Consider the following 14282-nt stretch of genomic DNA (forward strand, 5'->3'; position numbering starts at 1 on the left):
AGGCCCGCCCTCCGCAGTACCCGTCATTTAGATGCTTGTCACGTGGTTTTCAGGGTTGAAACTCCACCCTTCATGCGCACAGACCTTTGGATGCTCTCATCCCTCCCACTCTCCCCTTCCCTCTTCCCATTTCCCCCTCCCCTGTCTTCTCTCTCCTCCAATCCCTCTTCTCTCTCCTCTCCCTCCTCCCTCCCCATCATCTCATCATCTTTTGGTCCACAGGCCTTGATCTTCCTCTTTCGTGCCCTAGATGCCCACTTTTCCCAGGATCCCTTTGAAATGTGCAACCTGATAATCTTTATTAGTCTAGACCCTTCCTGTCTGTGGGGAACCCCAGCCAGAGAAACCTCACCCCCATTTTTTTAAAAAATATCCACAATGTTGGAGTGTCATATAATGCCATTAAGTCCAGGGCTTTAGCAGTTCCTTCCCTGCTCTCCAACCACAACTTTGGCGCAAGTGGGGAGTTGGGGTTGGTGTTCCTCAAGGTATCTTTGAATAATCACCTCCCTTATTGACTATTATATTACCTCTTGGATCTTTTCCTTCACTGGCTCCCTTCTTTTCAAACTAAGCAACTCTGTTTTTGACTCTCTTTATTCCTTTCCTTTATTCATAAAATTCTCCAGTACCACCCAGTGAGAGGCAGTGTGGTCTAAGAAGCTAGGGTATTTGACTTGAAATCATTCCCAAGACCTGAGTTGGAGTTTGAGCTTGACTACTTACTACCTATGAGATCACTATGACTCAGTTTTCTCATCTGTAAAATGAAGCTGTTGCTTCACTTTCTAACCCGCCCCTGAGGCAGCTTAGCTCTAACCTCAGATATTTACTAGCTGTGAAACCCCGGCCAAGTCATTTAACCTCTGTTTGCCTCAGTTTCCTCATCTATAAAATGGGGATAATGGTAATCTACATCTTTCAGGGTTATAGTGAGACTTAAATAAGATATATTTGTAAAACTGCATTGCATAATGCATAGCATGGTCAAACATACTAGGCACTCTATAAATATTTATTCCTTTCCCCTTCCCTCTAACACCTTCACTCAGTAACCTCTCCTCAACCTTCAAGATGTATTATCCTATTCAAATCAAAGTGGCTCTTCTGTACTGCTTCCCAGGTCATTGTCATTCCTTTCTCAAGGAGTTCAATACCTGTTCTTATATTTGGGGACTTCAATTTATCTGTTGATGCCTTCTCAAATAGTCTTGCTTCACAGTTTATGGTCTCACCTCCTAAGGTCCAAACCTTTATCTACCTCAGGAACTCAAAGATATTGTCATACTTTTGATCTCTTTGTCACCCTAAAGTATTCCACCTCTCCAAAAAGTGCAAGAAAATATATCCTTCCAGCTTTCCATTTATCCTCTGAAACCCAATATTTACCCTCACTACTACTTCCAAGCACTCTACCCTTCTCTTTCCTCTGTTCGGGCCTGTTTCCTCCCTTCATAAGCTCAACTCTTATTAGTTAATAAGTTCACCTTCATATTTTCCTTGACTCTTCAATCTCTTGTCCCCTTGTCCTGCCAACACTCTTTCCTAGATTACTTCAACCATCACCTTGTCCAGGTATTTGTTAATGTCTTTAAAAGATGTCATACAATTTTTCTACCTGGGTGCATGGCAAGATTTACCTTATCCAGTCTCAAGTGAATCCTCATTACTACACACAAAGCAGAAAAAAGTTCCAACTATGTGCCAAGCACTGTGCTAGGGTAGGTATACAATTATAAAGAATGAAATAATCTCTACTCACAAGAAACTTACTTAATGGAGGAGACAAGGACATGTGTGTGTGTGTGTGTGTGTGTGTGTGTGTTTATCTAAGCATAGTTCTCTCTCTCTTTCTCTCTCTCTCCCCTCCCCCAACTCTCTGCAGTGTCATTGGTCCAATTGACTCTCTGAAAATTGCCTATGAAACCAACTCAGTAAGTCAGTTAGAAGAAAACAATCTCCAAAAGTTTGTTTGGAAGCTGGGTTATGTATATAAATATATGCAACATAAATATAAAGTGAATAATACAAATGTATACGAGCAGTGGGATCAGAAAAGGCATTATGCAGGTAATTCCTGAACTGAATTTTAAAGGGGAAAAAAGGGGTTCTGTGAGGCAGAGATAAGGATAGAGAGCATTCCAAGTATGGAGGATAGCCAGTTTGAAGTCATGGAGATGGGAAATGGAAGTATCACGTGTGAATAATTGAAAGAAGGCCAGGACAGCTACATTGAAGAGTTCAGGGAAAGGAATAACGTCCTTTGAGGCTGGAAAGATAGGTTGGTAGCAGGTTGTGTAGGCTTGAAAAGCTAAACAGAGAAGCTTATGTTTTGTTCTAGTGGCAGTAGGACCTGCATGATTGGGAGAGTCATATATGGTCAGATCTACACATAAGAAAAAATATTTTGGCAGCAGTTGGATAAACTCAAGTGGAAAGAGACTTAAGACAGAGAGGCCAATTAGGAGGCTGTCACAATAATTTAAAAGAGGGATAACAAAGACCTGATCTAAAGTGGCAGCTATGTGAGTCGAGAGAAGGAATCATATGCCAATGATCTGTGAAGACAGAAATGACAAGATTTGGCAAATGATTGGATATTGTGGGGTGAGGAAGAGGGGAAAAATGCAGGATAATGCTGAGATGAATCTGAGACAATAGAAGGATGATGGTGCCTTCAAGAGAAACCAAGAAGTTTGGAAGAGGGCAGGTTTGTTAGGAAAGATAATATTTAGTTTTAGACATCCAGTTTAAGATGTGTAATTGTTGCTTAGGGACTAAAGCTCATGAGAGAGATTGGGGTTATATATATAGATTCATGAATTATCTACTTAGAGATGATAGTTAAGCCCAAGAGGCCTGATGAAGTCACCAAAAGAGTGTAGAGGGAAAGGAGAAGAGAGTCTAGAGCAGAACCTTAGGCAACATCCACATTTTGGGGCTATGATTTAGATTATGAACCAGGAAAGGAGAATGAGACAGAGTAGTGAGACATGTAGGAAGAGAACCAAAGTAACTTCAGAGTCATCCACAGCTCTTTCCTCTCCCGTATTCCTCATATGCAATTAGTTGCCAAATCTTGTCAATTCCACCTCCATAATCTTCAAGTGTTTAAGTGCCTACTGTATACCAGGGAATATGTTAAGTGCTGGGAATACAAAAAGGAAAAAAAAACACTCCCTGCTCTCAAAGAGCTTGCATGTACAAGGAGAAAACATGTATACAAATAAGCATGTATAAAATAAATACAAGCTTTATGTAAAAATGAACATAATTTTGAAGGAAATAAAGAATTCTAATGGTGAAGTAAGAGTGCAATTCAGACATGGGGGGATAGCAATGCAAAACTACAAAGATGGAAAATAAAGTATCATGTGTGAAGAACAGTAAGACCAGTTTGACTAGACTAAAGAGTGAAGTAATGGGAGCGATGCCAGGTGGTAAAGGGTTTTAAAAGCTAATCAAATAAGCTTATAAATATAAGCTATTAAATGTAAGATTTGGAATTTATTGAGTTATGGATTGACATCATCAGACCTACATTTAAGGAAAATCACTTTGGCAGCTGTGTGCAGGATGGATTAGAAAGGAGAGATATCATTTCATGGAGACCAATTTTAAGAATGGCAATAATTTAGATGAGAAGTGATAAGGGCCTAAACTAGGGTAGTAGACATGTTAGTAAAGAAGAGAACAGAAGCTGAAAGGAGTATATATAGACAGAGGGCACACGTGTGAGTTCAATATAAAGGGATGATAATCTAAAAATTAAAATTAAAGGGTGAGAGAGGAATATAGTAGGAGAAAGAGAAAAGGAGAGGTAGAATGGGGTATATTATCTCACATAAAAGAGGCAAGAAAAAACTTTTACAGTGGAGAGGAAGAGGGAGGAATTGAGAAGGTGTGAGTAAACCTTACTCTCATCAGAATTGGCTCAAAGAGGGAATAACATAAAAACTCAATTCAGTATAGAAATCTATCTTACCCTATAGTAAAGTAGGAGGGGAAGGGGATAAGAGAAAAGGGGGGGAGATGATATAAGGGAGGACAGATTGGGGGAGGGGGTAGTCAGAAGCAAAACACTTGAGGAGGGATAGGAGAGAGAATAGAGTAAACGAGGTTGGGGTAATGGGATGGAGGGAAATATAGTTAGCAGTAGTAACTGTGAAAAATTTTTTGAGGCAAGTTTCTCTGATTAAGGCCTTATTTTTCAACCATATAGGGAACTGAGTCAAATTTATAAAAATAAGAGCCATTCCTCAATTGATAAATGATCAAAAGATGTAATCAGCTTTCATTTGAAATAACCAAAACTATCTATAGCTAGATGAAAAAATATTCTAACTCACTATTGATTGGAGAAATGCAAATTAAAACAAATCTGAGGTATTCCCTAATAGCTATTGGATTATCTAATAGAATAGAAAAAGTAAATGACAAATGTTGGAGAGGATATGGGAAAAAATGAGACATTAATGCACTGTTGGTGGAGATGTGAACTGATTCAACCATTCTGGAAAGCAAGATAAGGCAAGAAGTAGGAATGCTATGGAGGAGAAAAGTAAAGACAAAATCCAAAGAAGTGATTCATGGCATCAAATAATGCAGAGATTGAGAAGAAAGCAATAGATTGGGAGATAATGAAGATCAGAGAAAAGGGGATGATTGTGGGGGTATTGTAGACCAGGCCTGACTTGGGCTGGTCTGGTGCTTCAGGTTCAGAATTGAAATGAAATGAAACACAGGTCATCTAACAGTTAATAAAAGGAGATTTACTTACCCATATAAAAGAAAAGATATTCAGTAAAGACATAGCATTGATTGAGTTGAATCACTACCTCTGTTTTGGTAATGATGGTTCAATGATCATTGGAAAAAAAAAATTTATGGGTTTTGTTTGGATGCTTTCCAAATGTTTTGTGCTCCATTTTATAATCCTTAAGCTGTATGTTAAGATTAGTACTGCACAGATGTTAATTGCTTCAAATATGTTCCTCTCATTGAGCTCTGATTTTAGATTACCTGTAAATCTTTAAACGTGTTTAATCACAGCTTTCTCCTTGAATACGGAGGTATCACTTTCGTCCATTTGTTCATTGTACTTTCCATATTCACTCTCATGAATCCATTAGTCTCTGTCTTTCTTTGGTATACATTAATAATATTATACCTATAGATTACACCCACTAATTAATTAATTGATGATGTTATACCTATAGATTCCAAATGATATTTTAATATCATAAGAGAAAGATTCCATAAGTTTAAATTGTCCAATGTTCAGTGGGGCCAGATAACTTCATGTCATCGTGTACTTCAAGTAATTAATAAAATGTTCTGGTTAGACTCTTTAACTTAGAAACAATATTTAATTCTACTTAGGAAACGTGTGGATTTAAAACTGAACCAATCTCCCTGGAAAGTGCCACATTGTATAAAAAATTATTCTTCACTTCTATCATGTAGGCAGTATGTTATAAATAGAGAACAGATTTCCATGTAGACTTCAAATATTCCAGTGTTCTCACTATGTTTGTGTTTATTTTATATATTTGCCGTACTTAAATAAGACATGAATACATGACTAAACCAAAGGCTTTGCAATCATCAAATATGGAAATTTAGATGTTATGGCAATTTAGGCACATGTTCAATAATAATAATAATTTAAAAATAAGTTGTTCAATATGCTTCAGGAACTTTTTGGAATGCCTTTATGGTCTTCTGCCAATATATTGGGTTGTTGTTTTTTTGGTTTGTTTTTTTTAATAAGTGGTTATAGATATTTTTTAGTAATACAAGCTGTGGCTACTTTGTAGCCACATATAGCTTTATGCAAATTAGGACAAAGTCTAATAATTAAATTTACTGAATTACACAATAAACCTGAAACACTTTTTTTATATATGAAGAATATTTAACGTACAATTATCCTTTTTTGCAGCCCCTTGTTTTACACAATTTGGCTTTGAGTTCACAATATTTTAATACAAAGGTATCAGACACATAACTTGCAAGCCCATAACACTCTGAAGTATAACCTGAACCAGATTAAAAAGCAATTGAGAGATATTTTTTCAAATAAATAAAAATAGAGTAAAACAGATAATAGCACATTTTAAAACTAAGTCAATATATGGCCCATGGAGACCTACATGTACAAATTAGTGGCCCTTGTTTCTATTTGAATTTGACACCACTTTTTTTTTAACACATATTCTTTAATTCGTCATCATGAAATGATACATCACATTGGATATTTAGTTTGCCTTTACAAAAATGTGTATTTTCCCAAGTCTAGCCTTGATTAAGCCAAAGATTTTCAATAGGTTTTAAAACAGGTAAGTTCACAGACCACTGAAGTATGTTTCTTTTCATCTTGTTGACCCAGTCTTCACGTTTGTACCCCAGAAGCCCATAGAACTTAACCAAGAAAGCTTCCTAACTCTGATTTAAGAAGTCCCTCTGCAGTGATCCATACTGTTTTGCTTAGTTCATAGGCATTGCATCACTATTTAATTTAAGGGATATAGCTCTTAAGTCACCCACATTTGAGCTGTCCCTCCTTCTACAAGGGACTTGGTTTTAGTTCTTGTCATAAAAATGCGTCTTTCTAATTTAAGAATGCCATCCAGTCTCCTTTCAATCAGTCCTCTCTTTCTCATAAAGGCTTTTACTCTTCTGACTAATGTCTCCTCAGAAGAAAGTATATAAACTATTCCTGGAGTGCCATCTCCCAACTCAGTGTAGCTGGTAGTTCAGAGTACTAACTGAGCTTACTAGGAGCTGCCTTGTAATCTCTCAATTCTTTGACCTTTCTTTTCAATATCTTTAAATATCCTTATTTTTGTTTTCTGGGTTAACTCTTAAAATCAGGATGCCCCTCCCATGATTTTGTAGTTCTAAAATGGCAAAACACTTATTAAATATGATAAATTCAGTTTATCAAGAAGTGGTACTATAAAATTATATTTAACAAATTAATAATTCTAAGTTAATCAAGAAATACAACAAATACAGTAATGAACAATGAACTAATGGATCATGTGTAGTGTGTGTTTTTATCAGTTTAATATGTGATAAATCCTCTGTCCAAGGACAATATATGAAATAGATTTTTGGAACAGGGATTTTTTTTTTTTGCAAGGCAACTAGGTGGCATAGTGAATAGAGTGCTGAGCCTGGAGTCAGAAAGACTCATCTTCCAAACTTCAAATCCAGCCTCAGACAGTTAGTAGCCATGTGACACTGGGCAAGTCACTTAACCCTGTGTGCCTCAGTTTCCTCACCCATAAAATGATCTGGAGAAGGAGATGGCAGACCACTCAAGTATCTTTGCCATAAAAAAATCCCAAATGCAATCACAGAGTCAGACAGGACTGAACAGCAAAGCAATTCATATGTATTAATAAATATTAAAATAAGCAAATGAATATTATTATTCATCAATAATACCATCAAAGACTTTGCATTTATCATATCAGTGGAGTTTTAATAAGACAGAAAGTAAATGTGGAAAAAAATGTAAAAATCCTAAATATGTCCCCTTACAAGTAGGGCCACTCCATACATATAACTAAGGTGGGGTAGTAATCCCTTCCCACTATTCCATTTTCCTTATTCATTCTCTTCCCATAGTTCAAGGTAATCAAGAAATATGTTCTGATATTTGCACATTGCTAAAATTTCAACATCTTGCTTATTAATTTAATGATTAGCTCTTAGTTCCACCCTGTTTATAAAATATTATTCATTTAATAAATTAAATAAACTTCTTTTACCATAAGTTCATTTGTCTATATCAAACCCCCTAACCTACTAGGCTTAAATAAACATCAAGGTCAGTGGTTTTACTCTTTATTAGCAATGTAGCAAACAGTAAAACAAACATATAATAATTCTTTACAATATATCAGCTGTGAGAAAGATTACAGTGAAGTCATTTTTAACCATCACTACAGAAGCCTACTTCGCAATTCCGGAAGCACAGTCCCACCATTCATTTCTCCTCAAACACCAATTGAGTCTCTTCTCAATAATTCTCTCCATGTTCCTTCAAAAGAAAAGGTGAAAATCCAGTTCTCTCAGGATATACATTCTCATAGTCATTTACTTCTACCCTTTCACAGTCTCTCTTTTGCCATCATAGTTAACAGTCTCTCCAGAATGACAGTTAACCTTCCACACTATCTCATCCCCCTCTAGTGAGTCCCTGTTACCTCCAGGATCAAAAATAAAGTCTTCTGTTGGCATTTAAAGCCTGACACATGTAAAGCTTATTTAATAAATGCTTGTTGACTGAAAGTTCCTTAGGATTCCATTGCTTCTTAAAAATATACTAAGGAGCAGCTAGGTGGTGCGGTGGATAGAGCACCAGCCCTGGAGTCAGGAGGACCTGAGTTCAAATCCAGCCTCAGACATATAACACTTAGTAGATGTGTGACTCTGGACAAGTCACTTAACCCCAATTGCCCTCACCAAAAAAAGGAGGGGGCAGCTAGGTGGCACAGTGGATAGAGCACCAGCCCTGAAGTCAGGAGGACCTGAGTTCAAATCCAGCCTCAGGCCAAACACTTGACACTTACTAGCTGTGTGACCCTGGGCAAGTCACTTCACCCCAATTGCCTAAAAAGAGAAAGAGAGAAAGAGAGAGAGAGAGAGAGAGAAGAAGAAAAAAAGATATAGTAACATTCTAAATTTATTTTCTAGATTAAATTCCCCATCTTTCATATCTGTTGCCTTTAATTTGGATAATGTGACATTCAAATTTTCTCCACTACCTAATAGCTAGATATTGATATAATCTTCCAATATCTTTCCACAGATCTTCAATAGTTCTCTTAGGTCATTTCTGCCATGGTAGTGTTTGATAGCTGTCCTTAGGGTTACTTCTTGATAGTTCCAACTTTTGTTTTATAGTTTTTACTATGGCAGCAACTGCTACATATACAGTTGTACAGGTACTGAAATGTATCTGAGTTTTCTGTCAAATGTGGGAGAAAGCATTCATTCATCGTCGTCAGAACAAATAGTATCTTTTAAAAATTACTCTGTTTTGATATAATTCATTTGCTATCTGGACTCATGAGATTAAACTCAAAAGGCACAATTCAAAATGTCAATCTAAGTATATGCATCTCCTTTTCAAAATAATTTGATAGATTGGTTGTGTTTTGTCATCTCTTTTGTCATTTAATAATGATTGTGATTTTTAGAGTTTTTATTAACAACTCTCAATGATTTAAAAAACTTCAATATTTCCATCATCATATTTAGTACCTGATCACTTTCATATCATATTTCATCTAATCTAAGTTTTGGATGAAAATATTCCTTACAATTGCTGTGTTCTAGTCAGCAATAAATTGTATGATGTGGGGCTAAGGATAGCTAACAAAAAGTACTATGAAGCCCTTGTCTATAAAAGGTGGAAAATCTCCTAATTTTGTTGTAATATAGTTTTTGCACAAAATGAAGGTATCCATTTCTGAAGTCCATTTCGTACACCATTGTGATTTGCCCAGTCTAGTGGCTGTCGCCATCTGTACTGAAGCAATTCTATTAGCTTGGATATTGGGATTTCTTATTTCTTCTGGTATACCTTGCCTTCTTGTGGTGACAGAACATGAAGGAGCATCACTATCCTGTAGTCCTCATCAAGTAGATCATAACAATCATTTTTAGTAGGACCTTCCTGCAGCCCTGTGTCTTTCTATCTATTTCTTTGAATCTTAGGAGCGGTCAAATCACATGGACTGAGGTACTAACCCAATCATTTGAATCACCACAGCCCAATCTGCCAGCATTTCAGGGTTCCTGAAAGGCCTTCACAGTGACCATTGTGGTCTTAAATTCCCATTGTACATAATCTTGGCTAGAATTCCCCTACTTTACCATATACTTTGGTACTCTTTGGTATACTTTGGTATCTCTTTGACATGGTAGGAAAGACAGGTTAGACCTTGAAACGACATTATTGATTTTGTTACTATTACTATGAGCTCACATTGATATAGCACTTTAAGGTTTCATTGTATCCTCTCAACAATGTTGTGTAGTAGGGGCTTTTATTATCCTCATTTTACAGTCAAAGAAACATGGAGAGGTTAAATAACTGGTTCAGGGTCATGGAGATCATAAATATCTTAGGTCTTCCTGATTCCAAGTCCAACAGTATCTAATATAGTACAATGCATCTCTGTATTTTATTGATAAGATTCCATCACTTCCTATGTAATCTTGAATGAATGAGCTAATCATCCTGGGTCTCAAGTTTCTCCATCTACACAATAGTTATGAGAGTGCTTTTACCACTGTGCCATTTGGTGAAGGATAGTTATACATTTGGCAGAGCTGTAAAAGTAGTATCAGCCCATCTAAGCTTAAAACACTTTCATTCTCACCACTGTGAGGTCACAATGCTTAAGCTATATACATAGCTACAGGTCCCAACTCAATACTGATCCATGACTATAGAAAAAGAAAATAGAAAATCATTTAGAACTTTTAAAATTATGAAAATATCAATAAATTTCCCCACTCTGACTTTGGGAAAACTTCTCTCGGATACTAGTTTTTTAATGGTCACACAAATTTTATTGTACAGAACAAAAATAACCAGAAAACTATCTCTGAGCATTGTCCCGTGTGGGGAGGGGGAGTGAGTGGGAGTGCTTTCCGCTGCTTTATCCAGATGGTGAAAGGATTGTGGGGCTGGAGTTTTGTGTCTGATCCCTTTCTGTAAGGCAGGGGCCTATATCAACTGTGTCAAGGCAACACTGTGGGAGGAGAAAGTTTTGCCTTCTTTCTCCATCTCAATATATGATATGGCTCTCAAAAGCTACAGTTCCTGGTTCCCTAGAATCTCTCTTGGCTCCAGACCAGACTTCCTGTGGAAATGGCAATTTCCTGGGGTACCAATAGGCAGCTTGAATCTGGATCTCAGATCTTATGATGTCCTTATTCCTGAAATAGTGGTTTGAACCACTGCTCCACTGGTAGGTGACTACCAAAATATAGCTATTCATTGGTTTTTGTGACTAATTTAGCTAAAAATGTACGTGGTGCTGCTTCATTCCTTCTTTCCCTTGCATCCTGAAACTCATGCCAACTGGTAGTCGTTTCAAATATAATGCCCAGTTTTTCAAATGTAATGCCCAATTAAGGTGTCTGGGGTTTCAGGGAGGGCTAGCACCTATGGTGTGAGGCCTTGCTGAGCCCTTTCCCAGGTTACTTATCCACCTTTGGTATCTACCTGCCACCCAACTCTCACCTGTTTCTCTAAGAAGCTAAACATGCACAGTGGCCACACCCCAGTAAACCATCTCAACAGATGGGCTAATCCAGACTGAAGGCAACCTATTGCTGAGTTAAGGGAGTATCTATCCCATGCATGTGAAGACTTCCTCTGGTGGAAAAGGCAGATGTGAACAGTTTGTTCCAGTAGGACATGAAGGTGGTGGAAGTAGGTACTATGGAGTGCTTAGAGCTTGATCAGATATCAAAGATGCCAAGATCATCTACTACATCCTGAGCCATTGCCAATCATCTTGACTTTTGTCTTGCCACTGGACTCCAATGATGCTGGAAGAGAGAGTGAGGCTGACACTTAACTCAACTCTGCCTCACTTAAATCAATTTTACATATAAGTCAAAAGATATCACCCATACCATTTTATCATTTTACATTTTGTTCTTTTACTATTTTCTCATGTTACTATTTTATCTACTTTGAAGTACCAATGGGGTAGTGATGAAGCAGCAGGTGAAAATATGTTGGGAAATGTAGTAACAACCCTGCATGCAGTCAACTCAGGGTATAGGGTCATCTTCTCAATGGACTGAAGCAGCAGTGGGATTTGAACAGTCCCATGGCTGTCTGAGCAGCTATTTTAAGTACCACACTACTCACCTCTTGAGGCAAAGAAGGAGCTAAAAACATTAATCTAAAAATGATAACCTTACTGTGGCAGGCGGGGGTCACACCCGTGGTCAAAACACAAAAAAAGTAAAAAAAACTTTTGCTAAGATGATTCTACTTAATATGTAATATGTACTCACTTATGGACAACACAAAATCCAGTAGACCTGAAACATGAACATCTCATTTTGTGAGAGAACAGTATAGGTCTCACATCCAAATAGCAGCTCTGAGTGAAACAAGGTTGGCAAATGAAGGCCAGCTTACTGAAATCAGAGCTGGATGCACAGTGGAGTGGCCACCGTGATGAGGAGCACCATGAAGCTGGTGTAGGTTTCACAATCAATCTAATCTAGTCAACAAGCTTGTATATCTCCCAAAAGGAGTAAACAATGAGCTCATGACAGTGAGATTGCCACTTGCCAGAAAGTGCCATGCCACTATCATCAGTCAACCCACCATGACAAACCCTGATGAGATCAAAGAAAAATTTTATGACATCCTGGAAATCCTTACCATCAATGTGCCAGAAGAGGACAAGTTTGTAATTGTGGGTAACTTTGATGCCAGAGGAGGCATACACTATCAGACATGGCAGAGAGTCTTTTGGGAGGAATGGAATAGTGAATAGCAACAGCAGTGGTCACTTACAACTGAAGACTTGTGTGTCTCATGGCCTTTTCATCACTGTATTCCATTTACCTAAATTTAATAAAATTCGGTGGATGTGCCCTTACAGCAAACATTGGCATTTAATAGACTATGTCACTGGAAAGAGAAGAGATAGAAAGGATGTGAAAGTGACAAAGGCAATGTGTGGTGCAAAGTGCTGGACTGATCATAGACTTATCCTCTCCAAGCTAAACATTCATATTCAATGAAAGCAGTGGCCCCAAGGCAAGATAACCATCAGAACACTCAATGTCAACAGATTAGAGAGTTTCTCCATGCAGGAACAATTTTGCTGACTTGGAGGGAAAGCTGAGCCAACACATGGTTGGTGGCAATGGAGCACAAAAGGAATGGGCAACCTTTAAAGATTTGGTATATAGCTCTGCATTTATTCATCTGAGCCAGAACACTCCCAAACATCAGGATTGGTTTGATGAAAATGATGGGGAAATTCAGAAGCTATTAAATGAAAAATGAGAACTCCACAGGGTTTACCAGAAGGATAATTTGTTTGTCTCTAAGAAGGCAACACTTAACTCCATCAAAAGTAAAGTACAAGTGAAGCTTAGAGAGATGCAGGATTCTTGGCTTGATAAGAAGGCAGATGAGATTCAGTTTTATGCTGATATTAATAATTCAAAGTGCTTTTATAATACCTTGAAGGTTATTAATGGGCCAAAGACCTATGGTGCATCTCAGCTACTCGGTACTGATAGAGCCACACTGATTAATGATAAAAATATGGTCTGGAAAGATGGGCTAAACACTTCCATAGTGTTCTCAACAGACCATAATTGCCCAATACTGAAGCCATTGAGCATATACCTCAGGTTGAAGTTAATCCATTTCTAGACAAACTCACAACCAAAGAAGAAGTTTTGAAGGCAATTAGACTCCTCCTGCATGGCAAAGCACCTGGTGCTTATTCCATTCTAGCAGAGATTTTTACAAGGCATGGGATCCACTGCTCATACAAAAGCTGACTGAAATCTCCCCACTTATATGGCAAGAGGAGGTTATCCCCCAGGAATTTAAGGATGCCACCATTGTTCATCTCTTTAAAGGAAAAGGAAATAGGTTGTTCTGTGACAATCATAGGGAGGTCTCTTTCTTAGTCATTGCTGGCAAGATTCTTGCCAGAGTCGTCCTTAATTGGCTGATCTTTCACCTGGAAGATAATCATCTACTCGTGAGCCAGTGTGGCTTCATGAAGGGCTGAGGAATAGTAAACACGATGTTTGTTGCCCAGCAACTCTAGGAGAAATGCCAGAAGCAGACCAGAGGTCAGTTACATAATGTTTATCAATATGACCAAGGCCTTTGATACTATCAGTCATGAAGGTTTGTGGAAGATCATGGCAAAATTTGATGCCCAAAGTTTATCGATATTGTACACCTGTTTTATGTTGGCATGCTTGCATGGTTTCTGGACAGTGATGGATAATTGTCTCACACTTTCCCAGTTACCAGTGGAGTGAAGCAGGGTTGCATGGTTGTTCTCATGCTTTTTAGCATGATGTTTACAGTAATGTTATCAGATGCCTTCAATGCAGTTGAAAACAACATTAAGATCAGCTACCACACTGATGGCAAATTATTTAACTTGAAAAAGTCAAGACTAATTTGAAGGGAGAGTTGGTGTATCAATTTTTTGTTCATAGATGATTGTGCACTCAATGCAGCCTCTGAA

Source organism: Vombatus ursinus, unplaced genomic scaffold (genome assembly GCF_900497805.2).
Source record: "Vombatus ursinus unplaced genomic scaffold, bare-nosed wombat genome assembly UNPS02014941.1, whole genome shotgun sequence".
Taxonomy (NCBI): domain Eukaryota; kingdom Metazoa; phylum Chordata; class Mammalia; order Diprotodontia; family Vombatidae; genus Vombatus; species Vombatus ursinus.